The sequence below is a fragment of the Oryctolagus cuniculus genome, chromosome 15 (genome assembly GCF_051225735.1).
Source record: "Oryctolagus cuniculus isolate XC-2025 breed Fujian yellow rabbit chromosome 15, ASM5122573v1, whole genome shotgun sequence".
Lineage (NCBI taxonomy): Eukaryota > Metazoa > Chordata > Mammalia > Lagomorpha > Leporidae > Oryctolagus > Oryctolagus cuniculus.
In genome coordinates, this window is record NC_142881.1 from 90,501,051 (window position 1) to 90,516,865 (window position 15,815).

Below are 15,815 nucleotides of genomic sequence, written 5' to 3' on the forward strand. Positions count from 1 at the left end.
TTGGGACGGGCATTGTGGCATAGCAGGTAAAGCTGTTGCCTGCAGCACCAACATCCCATATGAGTGCTGGTTCAAGATTTGGCTGCTCCATTTCTGATCACCTCCTTGCTAATGCGGCTGGGAAAGCAGCAGAAGATGGCTCTCAACTGCTTGAGTTCCTGCACCCACATGGGAGACCCAAAGGAAGCTCCTGGCTTCAAATGAGCCCAGCTCTAGCCATTGCAGCCATTTAGGGAGTGAACTAATGGATGGAAAATCAATCTCTCACTCTCTCTGTAAACTCTGCCTTTCAAATAAATAATTCTTTTTAAACAACAAGAAAGAAGAGAATAGGATCATCCTTCAGTACTCTTAATTTCCCTCAGAGTTTCAGTATTCTTGGAAACTAGAATTTGTGTGAGTGTCTATACACTCAATTAAAACAACATACTAGGCAGGATACACGTGCAGCAGGGGGCAGGAAGCTCCACTTGCTGAGGAGATGCAACAAACCCCACAAACACAACTACACTGTTGTAAACAGCCTGTACGTGGGCTGACAATGATTTCTCCGGGAAATCAGGGCTATGTCACTGGTACTGGGAATGCCTTCAAGTTACAGATGGATAAACCAATGCCATATAGGTCAGTAACAGGATCCTCTCGTGGCTGAGCTGGAACTAGACTCACTGCAAACACCTCCCGGCTCATACAATCTGCATTTGCTCCTTGCCCCACTGCCATCTTGGATTGACCACATCATTTGTGGAACCTGTGAAATCAGATTCTGCATGATGGAAGAACTCAAGCCATCTAGCAAAGCACCTACCTCCAGCAGAGTAATCACTGGAAGCTCAGCCCATGGTGGGCTTCCTCACCCTCAGACCTTAGGTTCTAATGACTGTGCTGTTCCCCACAGGCCCAGAGCTGTGGCAAGCATCTCTCTATCAGGCCTCACCCACCTGAGAGCCACCGATGCTTCTGCTCCCAACAAGAGGAAAACAATGTTCCACTCCCCAGAGACCCCCATGGTCTGTGGGCCGCATCTTTCCCTCTGGCACTTACCTTCAGGAACACAGAATACATTCAGTGCCTTTGAATCAGCATCACGACAGTTGCAGGGCCTAGAATTTCAGGGAAGAAGAGGATGGGAGTGAGCAACATGACCCACGCTGAGAAAGACCTGAAAAATCCCTTCCCATGGATCTGTGCTGGTGCTGTCATGGGAGGGAGAGACTTCATTTCCCCCAGGCCTCTGCACCCCTTCACAAAGAAACAAGAAAATGATGTGTCTATTTCCTGGGCACTCAGCCCTGCTCCCTTGAGACCAGATGTGATGCATCAGAATTGGCCTCTATAGAATTCCAATTTCTAATTTATGGCTTAACAAACTCATATTTGAAAGGAATGTGTTTACAGAAATCTACCAACAATAGATGCTGGCGAGGATGTGGGGAAAAAGGGACACTAACCCACTGTTGGTGGGAATGCAAACTGGTCAAGCCACTATGGAAATCAGTCTGGAGATTCCTCAGAAACCTGAAGACAACCCTACCGTTCGACCCAACCATCCCACTCCTTGGAATTTACCCAAAGGAGTTTAAATTGATAAAGAAAAAAGCGGTCTGCACCCTAATGTTTATTGCAGCACAATTCACAATAGCCAAGACCTGGAACCAACCTAAATGCCCATCAATGGTAGACTGGATAAAGAAATTATGGGATATGTATTCTTTAGAATACTATACCGCAGTAAGAAACAACGAAATCCAGTCATTTGCAACAAAATGGAGGAATCTGGAACACATCATGCTGAGTGAAGTAAGCCAGTCCCAAAGGGACAAATACCATATGTTCTCCCTGATCGGTGACAACTGATTGAACACCAAAAAGGAAACCTCCTGAAGTGAAATGGACACTATGAGAAATGGTGACTTGATTAGCATAGCCCTGACTGCTAATGGACAACTTAATACATTATCCCTCTTAGTATTTTTTTTGTGTGTGTTCTACTTAATATGACTGGTTTAATTCTGTAATTATTACACAGTTATTCTTAAGTGTTGAAATTTAACTGAAATGTGATCCCTGTTAAACATAAGAGTGGGAATAAGAGAGGGAAGAGATGTATAATTTGGGGCATGCTCGGGCTGACTTGCCCCAGTTGGTAGAGTTGGAAACATACCAGGGGATTCCAATTCAATCCCATCAAGGTGGCATGTGCCAATGCCATCTCACTATTCCAAGTGATCAATTTCAGTTCACAATTGATCATAATGAAAGGACTAAGAGTCAAAGGGAGCACATAAACAAGTCTAGTATCTGCTAACACTAACCGATAGAATAAATAAAGGGGAGAGTGATCCAACATGGGAAGTGAGATACTCAGCAGACTCATAGAATGGTGGATGTCCTAAATAGCACTCTGGCCTCAGAATCAGCCCTAAAGGCACTCGGATCTGGCTGAAAAGCCCATGAGAGTATTTCAGGCATGGAAAGCCAAGACACTCTGGCAAAAAGATCTCTGTGAGTGAGATCCCAGTGGAAAGAACAGGTCTTCAAAGAGGGAGGTACCTTTCTCTGAAGGGAGGAGAGAACCTCCACTTTGACTATGACCGTGTCTAAACAAGATAAGAGTCGGAGAACTCAAGGGGCTTCCATAGCCTTGGAAACTCATGACTGGTGCATAGGGAGATTACTGATGCCATAAACAGGAGTGTCAATTTGTAAAGTCAACAACAGGAGTCACTGTGCACTTACTCCTCATGTAGGATCTCTGTCCTTAATGTGCTGTACACTGAGGCTTAATGCTATAACGAGTACTCAAACAGTATATTTCACTTTGTGTTTCTATGGGGGTGCAAAGGATTGAAATCTTTACTTAATGTACACTAAACTGATCTTCTGTAAAAAAAAAAAAAAAGAAAGAAAAAAGAAATTATCAATTCCCAACTTGACTCTCACTGGGATTAAACACGACAATAGGTCTGATCTGATTTCATCATCATTTAAAAAAAATCATCTATTATTTTTCACTTTATGTTTCTGTGTGGGAGCAAACTGTTGAAATCCTTACTTAAGGTATACTAAGCTGATCTTCTGTATATTAAGATAATCGAAAATGAATCTTGATGTGAATGGAAGGGGAGAGGGAGTGGGAAAGGGGAGGGTAGTGGGTGGGAGGGACGGTATGGGGGGGGGGAAGCCAATGTAACCCATGAGTCGTACTTTGGAAATTTATATTCATTAAATAAAAGATAAAAAAAAAAATCCTCGTAAAAAAAAAAAAGAAAGGAATGTGTTAGGAACACAGAAATGTGGACATGGATGATCACTGTCATTACACTTACTTTTCAGTTCTGACAACTGTACTGTGTTTATAGAACACATATGTATTTATTGCAGATCTTCCATAAAGCATGGGGAAAACTGCAATGACTATTCTATTTCAAGATACTTGAACAAGAAACCGATATTACTATGGCAACTCATGTCTAGCCTTTAAAAAGAGGCTTGCTTTCATCTACTAATGTAACTTGTGAGGCACCCATGAATCAAATTCCAGAGTTGGGAAAACTCTTCTAGTGCATACACCGGAATAAAATAGTGGGTCCTAAGGTGGGTGTATCCCAAATTAATTGCATAAATACAAAAATATCAATGCCTGGTAACTAGTTGCCTAGGAACTCCTGAAATCCCTCTGTCCATCTGTGTCACAAATTCCCCCTCTCCCCTTATTCTTTTGAGAGCAGGATCTCATCTATCCCTGCCATTTGCTGCTTTCCACCACCAACTAGGCAAGTAGCTCAATAAGTAAGGGTTTCATGGAGCTCCCACGGCTATAGTGGCTCCTCTCCAAATGGGGAAGGGCGTGGTTCCTGCTGTGTACTTGAGTGGAAGTGCTGTCTCAGCTCACAACCTATCCATGGTTTCCTCTTAACCTAAGATGAGATTTGCTGTGTTCAAATTCCTGTCTTCCCTGATTCTGCCCTTGCCCTGCAGTGACTTTATTCTGCAAATAAGGAAGCTCAGTCTCAAACTTCTAAGCCTAGGTACCTCCATCTTGGACAAGAGAAGCAACTGCGCCATGAATACGTGGGTTTCAAAGTTATACTCCCTGATATAGAAAATGAACTCCCAGGGGTCAAAGAACTAGACTGTACCAAAGAGTATTTGGTCTTCGTGTCCTTTCCTAGGAATGGTTCCTCCTAAATAGGTAGTCACATACTTCTGCCAGCAGGAGCTGCTCATACTAGGATTGAAGGTATGGATTTTGAGAGGATTCCTGAAAATAGAAAAAACAGTAAGATCATATTCACTGAAAGTTTGCTGTCCATAAGCACTCATTTTCTCTGTCTCCCAGCTACATCCTCCATGTGTTACAGGACTTCACAATTTGGAGCAGTCAGTGTCAAGATTTCTAATAGTTGCCTTTAACCGAATGCAGAAAGAATAGCTCCTGTTGTTAAGATAAAGGGGGTGATCATCAGAGTGAGGTTGACTAGCTCAGAATCCAACAGATTAAGAGAGCTGAGGTCAGTCTTTTCTGATTATCACTATTAAAAATAGTTAGTCACGTACCTGTGTTAGCTGGTCATGTTTGATATGGTATTAATTTACTTCACAAATATATTCTTAAAAAGATACTCAAATAAAATTAATATCACCTTTCCTCACAATCTGCTGCCCTGAATCAATCACTGTGATGTACAAGATACACCATACTGTCACTTTGTTATATTTATATCCACATCTCTATAGAAATGTGCAGTGTAGCCTACAGAAGGAAAGATTTCGTGTGGAATACTACAATATAAAACATTACACAAAACTCTGAAATAATCCAATATATCCTCTTAAAAATTGTCAGAAATCATATAACTTTCTTAAATAGTATAACTGAATTATGAATATAGCTCACTCACCATCCAATTCATCCACCGAAAGTACACATACAATTCATTCCTTTTCAGTTCTGGATAGCCATATCTGCTGCTGCATTGGAACATATTATCACCTCTAAAAGCAAGTAGGAGGCGGGGCATCTGGCCTAGTGGTTAACACTCTCCTGGGGACACCCATATCTCAGAATGCCTGGGTTTGAGTGCCAGTTCCACTCCTGACTGAATGCCAGCTTCCCATTAATAACACCCTGAGGACACATCATCCAGCAGGCAATGGCTCCAGTGGCTGGGACTCTTAAGCCATTTGGAAACCCACCTCTCAGCTTTTTAAAAGTTGTCTCAAAATAATCAACTTGTTTAAAAACACATACAGACAGAGAAAGAGGGGAGAGACACAGTCCACCCACTAGTTCACTCCCTAAATGCCTACTACATCCACAGATCGGTCAGGCTGAGGCCAGAAATCTTGGGGTTCAATACGGGCTTCCATGCAGGCTGCAGGGATCCAAGTACTTAAACCAATCACCTACTGCCTCCCAGAGGGTGTACTAGCAAGAATATGGAATCAGAAGAACAAGGTTCAAACCCCGGTACTCTCGGATATGAAATGAGGACATCCCCAAAATGTAACGGCTTCACCAATCACCCACCTCAGCATAATCACTTTTTATACTGGAGGATCAGGCAGATATCCTCAGCTTTCCTCTCATGGAAAATACTTACAAACAGAAAAACGTCCTTTAAAATTTTATTGGTTTTTCCATGGAAAAATAACAACAAGAATACTGAATGAATGAACTGCATCACAGGAGAAGACAGCTCTTGTGCTGTGAGTTTCAGGGTAGGAGTTGGCATCTGGCTACTTGGGGAGATCTCTGCACGTTTATGGGTTTGTTGTCAGACTTAGTGCTCTGGATTGGAAATGATTTGTCCCCTCTGAAACTCACGGGGAAATTTAATCCCAGTTGTGAATATTAAAAAGTGGGTCCAGGTCAGACTTCAGAAGAGGTGACTAGAATAAATCCACTCACGTGATTGATGGGTTAATGGCTGATCTCCGGGGTCTCCCATGAAATCCACTTCGGATTGGCCTCTCTCTCCCGCCCCGTGTTCTTCCCCGAGCCACCTCAGGCCTCTGCCAACAAGAGGACACCGCCAGGCGCCGCTCAACCTCCGACCAAAACCTTGAGCCAAATAAACCGCTTCTACCGCCCACCCGGCGTGGGACGCTGTGCTCAGGTAACAGGAGAAGGACTCGGTGCCCCAGGAAGAGCTACTCCGAGAGAACCCGGCGGTGTACCTGAGACTCCACTCCCCGTGTAGTTAGAAACTCAGGGCAATCGGGCACCCTGGGCAGAGAGAGGGGCAGGAGGACCCGCAGACCACAGCTCCTCCCCACAGTGCAGTCCACAGCCTCCCTGAGGACCGGCCCGCCCTAACTGCACAAACAGGGCAGACCTGGGGCTGCGGTCCCTGGGCGGAGTCCTCACGGGCGGAAGCCCGGGTCCTGGCCACCAGCGCAGCTCCCACCCGGTGGGCCCCACACTCACCATTTCCTCGCTTCCGCGGCATTCTGGGGTCCTTGGGCAGCTCCTGCGGTGCAGGAAGGTCACACAGCGCAGCCCCTGAGGCACCCGAGCCCGCTCAGCAGCAGCCCCGGGGACCCCTCCCAGCGCTGCCACAAAGAAAGATCCCGCGGGGCTCCGCAGGGTCACCCTGACGTGCCTGATTGGACAGTGGCCGCAGCCGGCCACGCGACGTCACAGAAGGTGCAGCCAATCAGAATCCCCTAGGCTGGGGCGGTTCCTTGGGGCGGTGCCTGGTAACAGGGGAGGTGGGGCTCAGACTGAAGCCACCGTGTTCTCCGGCCCGGGTGCTCCGGCAGCAGGGGGCGCTGTCCCTGCTCTGGGCACCTCAGCTTCTGGGCGCCCTCAGCTGTCTGCGGTCCTGCTGGATCCTGTGAGCCCAAGCTTGCTTCCTGAGAACTGCAGTTTACAAGGTGCTTGCTGAATGCGTGCCTTTCCCGCAGTCTTGGCTTGCTGTTGTTAGCTCATCTGAGGGTTTGTAAAGCTGATTATCTGAATGTAGTTAAAGATATGCCATGGACTATTTCATCTTTCATTTCTCTTACAGGGATGTGTTTGTGAGTCTCTGTTTTGTCCTTCAGGTCGTGTTCTGTTTATTTCTTGCTGGTGAATAGTATACCAGTTGATGGCATATATTGACTTTCTACCCAGTAATCTTGTTTAGTTTTCTTAATATTTTCTGTTATATCTGAATTATGATGGATTATCTGTTGATAATGGCATCATCCACAAATATTGACAGTTTTGTTGCTTAAAAGTTGGTCCTTTCACTCATTATTTCCTTTTTATTAATTTCTCTGACTACACCTTATGTACAATGTTGAAGAGAAATAATGAAAACAAACAGCTTTGTCTAGGTCTGCTCCCAGGGAAAAAGATTTCAATGTTCTGTGTCAATTATGCTGTTTTTAATAGGTTCATTATAGTAGGTAATCTTAGTTGGAATAATGAAGTTGCTATGATGTACTATTCTAACAGCTTCTTATTTAAGGTTAGGTACTAAATTTGATTAAATCTTCTAAGTGATTATGTAACTTTTTCTTATATTTTTACTCACATGGATAATCGACATTCATTTTGAATTGTTAACCACCTTTGCATCTTTTAGTATATCCAGCTTGTTATTAATATATGATTTGATATATTAACACAATAAATTTTCTTAGAGTATTTGTATTGCTTTTTATTAAAGAGATGTTCCTTAAATTCCTTTTTATTTCATGTCCTTATTTGATTATGCCATCAATAGAATGTTGGATGTACAAGGGACATCTTTACTGCATTATATGATGATACTACTATAGGCTTCGTAAGAGCAGGACAAGGTATCTTTATTTTCCTGAAGAAATTTTATTTAATGAGTACAAATTTCATAAGGAATACAGTAATTCTTCTGATCATGCTCACCCTTTACCTCCACTCCCACCTCACATCCTCCTCCCTCTCCCATTCTCACCCATTCTCCATTAAGAAAAAAAAGAACTCTCTCTACAGTCAAGAAAAGTGCTATTCAAGCCATTGCTTCTTAAAGTGTCAATTTCACTTCTACAGATTTCCTTTCAAGTGATCTATTAGTTATCACAGATCAGGGAGAACATTTAGTATTTGTCCCTTTGGGAATGGCTTATTTCACTAAGTATGAGGATTTCCAGATTCATCAATTTTGTTTGCAAATGACTGGATTTCATTTTTTTTACCGCTGTGTAGCATTCCATAGAGTATATATCCCATAATTTTTTTATCCAGTTTTCAGTTGACAGACATTTAGGTTGATTCCATGTCTTAGTTATTGTGAATTGAGCTTCAATAAACATAGCGGGGGATGCAGATAACTCTTTTATTTGCTAATTTCATTTCCACTGAGTAAATTCCCAGGGATGGGATGGCTGGATCATAAGGTAGGAGGAGTATATTCAGATTTCTGAGGTATCTCCAAACTGATTTCAATGATGGTTTTACCAGTTTACATTCCCACCAACAGTGGATTAGGGTATCTTTTTCCATACATCCTGACCAGCATTTGTGGTTTGTTGATTTCTGTATGAAAGCCATTCTAACTGGGGTGAAATGAAACCTCGTTGTGGTTTTGATTTGCATTTCCCTGATGGCTAGTGATCCTGAACATTTTTTCATGTGTCTATTGGCCATTTTGGAGTTCCTCTTTTGAAAAATATCTGCTTAAGTCTTTGGTCCATTTCTTAACTGGTTGTTTGTTTTATTGTTGTGGAGATATTTGATCTATTTGTATATTCTCGTTATTAATCCTTTATCACTTGCATTGTTTGCAAATAATTTCTCTCATTCTGTTGGTTGCCTCTTAACTTTCCTGAGTGTTTCTTTTGCTGTACAGAAGCTTCTCAATTTGATATAATCTAATCTGTTAATTTTTGGCTTTGATTGCCTGTGCCTCTGGGATCTTTTCCAAGAACTCTTTGCCTTTGCCAGTGTCTTACAGGGTTTCCCAAATGCTCTCCAGTAATTTGATAATATCAGGTGATAGATTTAGGTCTGTAATCCATTTTTAATTGATTTTTGTGTATGGTATAAGGTAGGGGTTCTGCTTCAGATGCCTGCATGTGGAAATCCAGTTTTCCCAGAACCATTTGTTGAAGAGACTGTCTTTGCTCCAGGGCTTGGTTTTAGCTCCTTGGTCAAATAGCAGTTGGTTGTAGATGCTTGGATTGATTTCTGATGTTGCCATTCTGTTCCATTGATCTATCCATCTGTTTTTGTACCAGTACCACACTGGTTTGATTATAACTGCTTTGTAATATGTCTTGAAATCTGGTATTGTGATGTCTCTGGCTTTGTATTCATTGTATAACATTGCTTCAGAAATTCAAGGTCTCCTATGCCTCCATATGAATTTCAGCATCATTTTTTCTAGATCTGAGAAGAATGTCTTTGGTATTTTGATTGGTATTGCATTGAATCTGCAAATTGCTTTTGGAAGAATGGACATTTTGATGATATTGATTCTTCCAATCCACGAACATGGGAGATTTTTCCATTTTTTGTGGCTTCTATTTTTTTCTTTAATGTTCGTAATTCTCGTCATGAGATCTTTGACATCCTTGGCTAAATTTATTTCAAAGTTTTGATTTTTTGTAGCTATTGTGAATGCTATCAATCTTAGAAGTTCTTTTTCAGTCATGGCATTGTCTGTACATACAAAGGCTGTTGATTTTTGTCTATTGACTTTGTATCCTGTTACTTTATCAAAGTCTTCTATGGGTTCCAATAGTCTCTTGGTGGAGTCTTTTGGATCCCCTATATATAGAATCATGTCATCTGCAAATAGGGATAATTTGACTTCCTCATTCCCAATTTGAATTCCTTATTTCTTTTTGTTGTCTAATGGCTCTGGCTAAAACTTTTAGGATTCTATTGAATAGCAATGACAAGAGTAGATATCCTTGTCCGGTTCCAGATCTCAGTGGGAATGCTTCCAACTTTTCCCCATTCAATAGGACACTGGCCATTGGTTTGTCATAAATTACCTTGATTATGTTCAGGAATGTTCTTTCTATACTGTTTGCTTAGAGTTTTCTTCATGAAAGGGTGATTTCTCTGCATCTAATGAGATAATCTTATGGTTTTTCTTCAACAGTTTGTTATTGTGATGTATCACATTGATTTGCAAATGTTGAACCATCCTTGCATACCAGAGATACATCACATTTGATCCAGGTGAATGATCTTCCTTATGTATTGCTTGATTTGAAGGGCTAAAATTTTGTTGAGGATATTGGCATCTATGATCATCAGGGAAATTGGTCTGTAATTCGCTTTCTCTGTTGTATCTTTTTCAGGTTTAAGAAATAAGGTAATGCTGGCTTCATAAAAAGAATTTGGGAGGATTCCCTTCATTTCAATTGTTTTGAATAACTTGAGAAGTGGAGTTAGTTCTTTATTTTTTTTTATCTTTTATTTAATGAATATAAATTTCCAAAGTACGACTCATGGGTTACAATGGCTTCCCCCCCCATACCGTCCCTCCCACCCACAACCCTCCCCTTTCCCACTCCCTCTCCCCTTCCATTCACATCAAGATTCAATTTCGATTATCTTAATATGCAGAAGATCAGCTTAGTATACATTAAGTAAGGATTTCAACAGTTTGCTCCCACACAGAAACATAAAGTGAAAAATAATAGATGATTTTTTTTAAATGATGATGAAATCAGATCAGACCTATTGTCATGTTTAATCCCAGTGAGAGTCAAGTTGGGAGTTGATAATTTCTTTCTTTTTTTTTTTTTTTTACAGAAGATCAGTTTAGTGTACATTAAGTAAAGATTTCAATCGTTTGCACCCCCATAGAAACACAAAGTGAAATATACTGTTTGAGTACTCGTTATAGCATTAAGCCTCAGTGTACAGCACATTAAGGACAGAGATCCTACATGAGGAGTAAGTGCACAGTGACTCCTGTTGTTGACTTTACAAATTGACACTCCTGTTTATGGCATCAGTAATCTCCCTATGCACCAGTCATGAGTTTCCAAGGCTATGGAAGCCCCTTGAGTTCTCCGACTCTTATCTTGTTTAGACATGGTCATAGTCAAAGTGGAGGTTCTCTCCTCCCTTCAGAGAAAGGTACCTCCCTCTTTGAAGACCTGTTCTTTCCACTGGGATCTCACTCACAGAGATCTTTTTGCAAGTGTCTTGGCTTTCCATGCCTGAAATACTCTCATGGGCTTTTCAGCCAGATCCGAGTGCCTTTAGGGCTGATTCTGAGGCCAGAGTGCTATTTAGGACATCCACCATTCTATGAGTCTGCTGAGTATCTCACTTCCCATGTTGGATCACTCTCCCCTTTATTTATTCTATCGGTTAGTGTTAGCAGATACTAGACTTGTTTATGTGCTCCCTTTGACTCTTAGTCCAAAATCTACCAACAACAGATGCTGGCGAGGATGTGGGGAAAAAGGGACACTAACCCACTGTTGGTGGGAATGCAAACTGGTCAAGCCACTATGGAAATCAGTCTGGAGATTCCTCAGAAACCTGAATATAACCCTACTGTTCGACCCAGCCATCCCACTCCTTGGAATTTACCCAAAGGAGTTTAAATTGATAAACAAAAAAGCGGTCTGCACCCTAATGTTTATTGCAGCACAATTCACAATAGCCAAGACCTGGAACCAACCTAAATGCCCATCAATGGTAGACTGGATAAAGAAATTATGGGATATGTATTCTTTAGAATACTATACCGCAGTAAGAAACAACGAAATCCAGTCATTTGCAACAAAATGGAGGAATCTGGAACACATCATGCTGAGTGAAGTAAGCCAGTCCCAAAGGGACAAATACCATATGTTCTCCCTGATCGGTGACAACTGACTGAACACCAAAAAGGAAACCTGTTGAAGTGAAATGGACACTATGAGAAATGGTGACTTGATCAGCATAGCCCTGACTGCTAATGGACAACTTAATACATTATCCCTCATAGTATTTTTTTTGTCTGTTCTACTTAATATGACTGGTTTAATTCTGTAATTATCACACAGTTATTCTTAAGTGTTGAAAATTAACTGAAATGTGATCCCTGTTAAACATAAGAGTGGGAATAAGAGAGGGAAGAGATGTATAATTTGGGGCATGCTTGGGCTGACTTGCCCCAATTGGTAGAGTTAGAAACATACCAGGGGATTCCAATTCAATCCCATCAAGGTGGCATGTGCCAATGCCATCTCACTATTCCAAGTGATCAATTTCAGTTCACAATTGATCATAATGAAAGGACTAAGAGTCAAAGGGAGCACATAAACAAGTCTAGTATCTGCTAACACTAACCGATAGAATAAATAAAGGGGAGAGTGATCCAACATGGGAAGTGAGATACTCAGCAGACTCATAGAATGGCGGATGTCCTAAATAGCACTCTGGCCTCAGAATCAGCCCTAAAGGCACTCGGATCTGGCTGAAAAGCCCATGAGAGTATTTCAGGCATGGAAAGCCAAGACACTTGCAAAAAGATCTCTGTGAGTGAGATCCCAGTGGAAAGAACAGGTCTTCAAAGAGGGAGGTGCCTTTCTCTGAAGGGAGGAGAGAACCTCCACTTTGACTATGACCATGTCTAAACAAGATAAGAGTCGGAGAACTCAAGGGGCTTCCATAGCCTTGGAAACTCATGACTGGTGCATAGGGAGATTACTGATGCCATAAACAGGAGTGTCAATTTGTAAAGTCAACAACAGGAGTCACTGTGCACTTACTCCTCATGTAGGATCTCTGTCCTTAATGTGCTGTACACTGAGGCTTAATGCTATAACGAGTACTCAAACAGTATATTTCACTTTGTGTTTCTATGGGGGTGCAAACGATTGAAATCTTTACTTAATGTACACTAAACTGATCTTCTGTAAAAAAAAAAGAAAAAAAAAAGAAATTATCAATTCCCAACTTGACTCTCACTGGGATTAAACATGACAATAGGTCTGATCTGATTTCATCATCATTTAAAAAAATCATCTATTATTTTTCACTTTATGTTTCTGTGTGGGAGCAAACTGTTGAAATCCTTACTTAAGGTATACTAAGCTGATCTTCTGTATATTAAGATAATCGAAAATGAATCTTGATATGAATGGAAGGGGAGAGGGAGTGGGAAAGGGGAGGGTAGTGGGTGGGAGGGACGGTATGGGGGGGAAGCCATTGTAACCCATGAGTCGTACTTTGGAAATTTATATTCATTAAATAAAAGATAAAAAAATAATAAATAAATAAATAAAACAACATATGTAAAAAATAAAAAAAAAGAAAAACAATGATTTGTTTGATCCAAGAAAGGTTAACCAGATTTTAAAGAAAAAACATAAAACAATCTCAAAATGGTGTACATTCAAGCATAATATAATCAAAATGTTTTACTTTTCTTCCTCTCCTAATTTAGTTGTTTCATATAAAATCATAATTAGACTTGCTGTTAGTTCTTACTGACAGAATGCCTAGATGCAATTTGTTTGAAATCATTTAAATTAGGTTGTGAAAGATTTATTATTATTTTTAACCTTAGGAGAAAAGGGAGAAATAAAAAACTGAAGGTGGAGAAGAGTGTGTGTGTTCACTTTACAATGGCCAATGAGAAACCCTTTGCTCTCAGTTTCCAATGCTTCCTTCTATTCTCTGCATACATAACTTTATTTCTAGCCCCTCAATATAGAACCATAAACTTTTCTCATAGATCATTCCCAGTGAGCAGTATCTCAGGTTGAAATTAAATCTCTCAATGGAGAATTCACCTCAGGATTTATAAATAGATCAATTAGGTCACTCTGGTGGCATCTGAGTTAGTTAAGCTCTTCTGATCCATTTAGGCTCTGTTAACATTAAAATAATTACAGATGGAATAACTCCTCTTCTGCAAGAGCATCTGGAGATGTGGGCCAGTCTTTCATGAGTTCTTCTTGGATTAAAATTTACATTTTTTCTTCTATTTGTTGCCAGCAAATTCATGCTATGGGGCTCAATGTTTGCTAAAGACAGAAGTTGGTAGAAGTATTCTCCCACTTTCTCTGCTTTCTTTGTGTAATAGATATGTAGTAAATAAACGTCTTTCCATCTTCTGCAAATTGACCAAAATTTCACAGAGCTTTCCGTAGGGAAAGGACAGTATACACTCCATTTGTAAGAAAACTACATTAAAGGCCTACTGTTTTACTGTCATAAATCTTTTTCTGAAAAGAGAAGCTTCCTGGAGCTGACCCACTGTGTGACAGAAAGTTCATGATTCAAACAGCTCTCCTGTTTCTCACCTCTTTCAGGATTCCCAAGTGTAAATTCCTAGACAAATGTCACTTTGTTAGCCAGATTGACTATGACACAATAACATATTTGATGAAAGCTATCGGACATTTATAGCATTGATCAGACAGGATAGCTGTTTTCTGACTCCTCCATTTCTGAGGTCAGTGACGCATTTGGTACATCACTGTATGCATGTTATGAGTGATGCACCCCATGAGGGCCACTGAAGACACAATTACAAAACCCTCCAGTTAACAGGCTTACAGTTTAATCAAGAAATTAAAGGACAAATGTTTGCCTTAGTGGTTAAGACACCAGATGCTTGTGTTCCAAATCAGGGAATGCCTGTGTTTGATCTCTAATTATGGTTTGACTCCAGCTTCCTGCATTTTGCATGTTAGGAACCATTAAAGAGTCAAGTAGTTGGGTTCCTGCCACTAAGCTGGGAGATGTGCATTGAATTCTCTATTCCCAGTTTACACAGCTCCAGGTGTTTAGGGGCATTTGGCAAATTAACCAGTAGATAAAACTTCACTTTCTCAAATAAAATTTAAAAAAAGAAATCAGTATGGGTACCTGGTGAAAAACTAGAATACCATATACAATCTATCATAAGTGGTATGGTTATTCAGAGATGAAAGAGGTTTCTTTTTCATTAGATTTAGTTTTATATTTTGTTTTATTTTAAGACTTGTTTATTTAAAAGATAGGCAGAGAAAGAAGAGAGAGATGGAGAGAGAAGAAAAGAGGGAAAGAGAGGAAGAGAGAGAGAGAAAGAGAGAGAGAGAGAGAAATCTTCCATCTGATGGTTAATCCCTCAAATGGCCACAGTGGCTGGGACTGTCCCAGGCTCCAGTCTGAATCCAGGAACCTGATATTCCACCTGGGTCCCCCAATGAGTTTCAGAGTCCTGAGGATTCAGACCTTCTACTGCTTTCCCAGGCACATTAGCAAGGAGCTAGGTTGTAATTGTAGTATCAAAGACTTGAACTGGCACTGATATGTTTGTGATGCAATCAGCAGTTTGATCCACTTCATCACAATGCTGGCTCCTAATTTCATATATTTTAAATACAAACTAGTCATCATGGGAAAATTGAACACAGTAAAGATAAAAAAGTCATAGTTTTCCCTCTTTCAATTCCTCTTTCTAGAAGTAACAACAATAAAGATATGTTCATTCTTATAGATATTTTTGTGGGTCTAAGAGAAGTAGCCAAGTAGAATGTTTAGGAATAGAATTTCTGGAGCCAGTCTGCCTGGAATTTATTCCAGAATCACCTTGAAATTGGAAAAGTTACATATCCTTTCTAAACAACATCTTCCTGAACATGGGTGATAGTAATAAAATGGGGTTCAAATAACTTATATGCTTATTTCAATTCATTTGGGTAAATTCCCAAGAATAGAAAGATAGTATTATATGGTAAACCCGTTTTCAGACTTCTGAGAAACCCCCATACAATCTTCCATAATGTTTATATAGGTTACATTCTCACCAACAGTGAATTTTAGGATACATTTTCTTCCACATGCTATTAGCATTTAATATCTTTTTTTGATTTTTAGATGACAGCCATTTAAATGT

At 40.5% G+C, this 15,815-nt stretch overlaps 1 long non-coding RNA gene across 27 annotated transcripts in view; it reads right to left on the reverse strand.

Annotated features, from left to right (window-relative positions):
• Positions 1–6,679, reverse strand: part of LOC103351305 (uncharacterized) — a 53,989-nt gene extending 47,310 nt beyond the window's left edge. For 3 of the 27 annotated variants that reach the window (XR_016221216.1, XR_016221204.1, XR_016221215.1), the window contains exons 1-4: positions 6,342–6,663; positions 5,915–6,018; positions 4,208–4,264; positions 1,045–1,103 (exon numbers count right to left, since the gene is read on the reverse strand). This is a non-coding gene — a long non-coding RNA (uncharacterized LOC103351305). Of the gene's footprint in view, positions 1–1,044; positions 1,104–4,142; positions 4,265–4,904; positions 4,975–5,914; positions 6,019–6,341 lie in introns of all 27 variants that reach the window. The other 24 variants (XR_016221210.1, XR_016221209.1, XR_016221208.1 and 21 more) reach the window with 19 other exon arrangements.
• Positions 6,680–15,815: the final 9,136 nt, after the last annotated feature.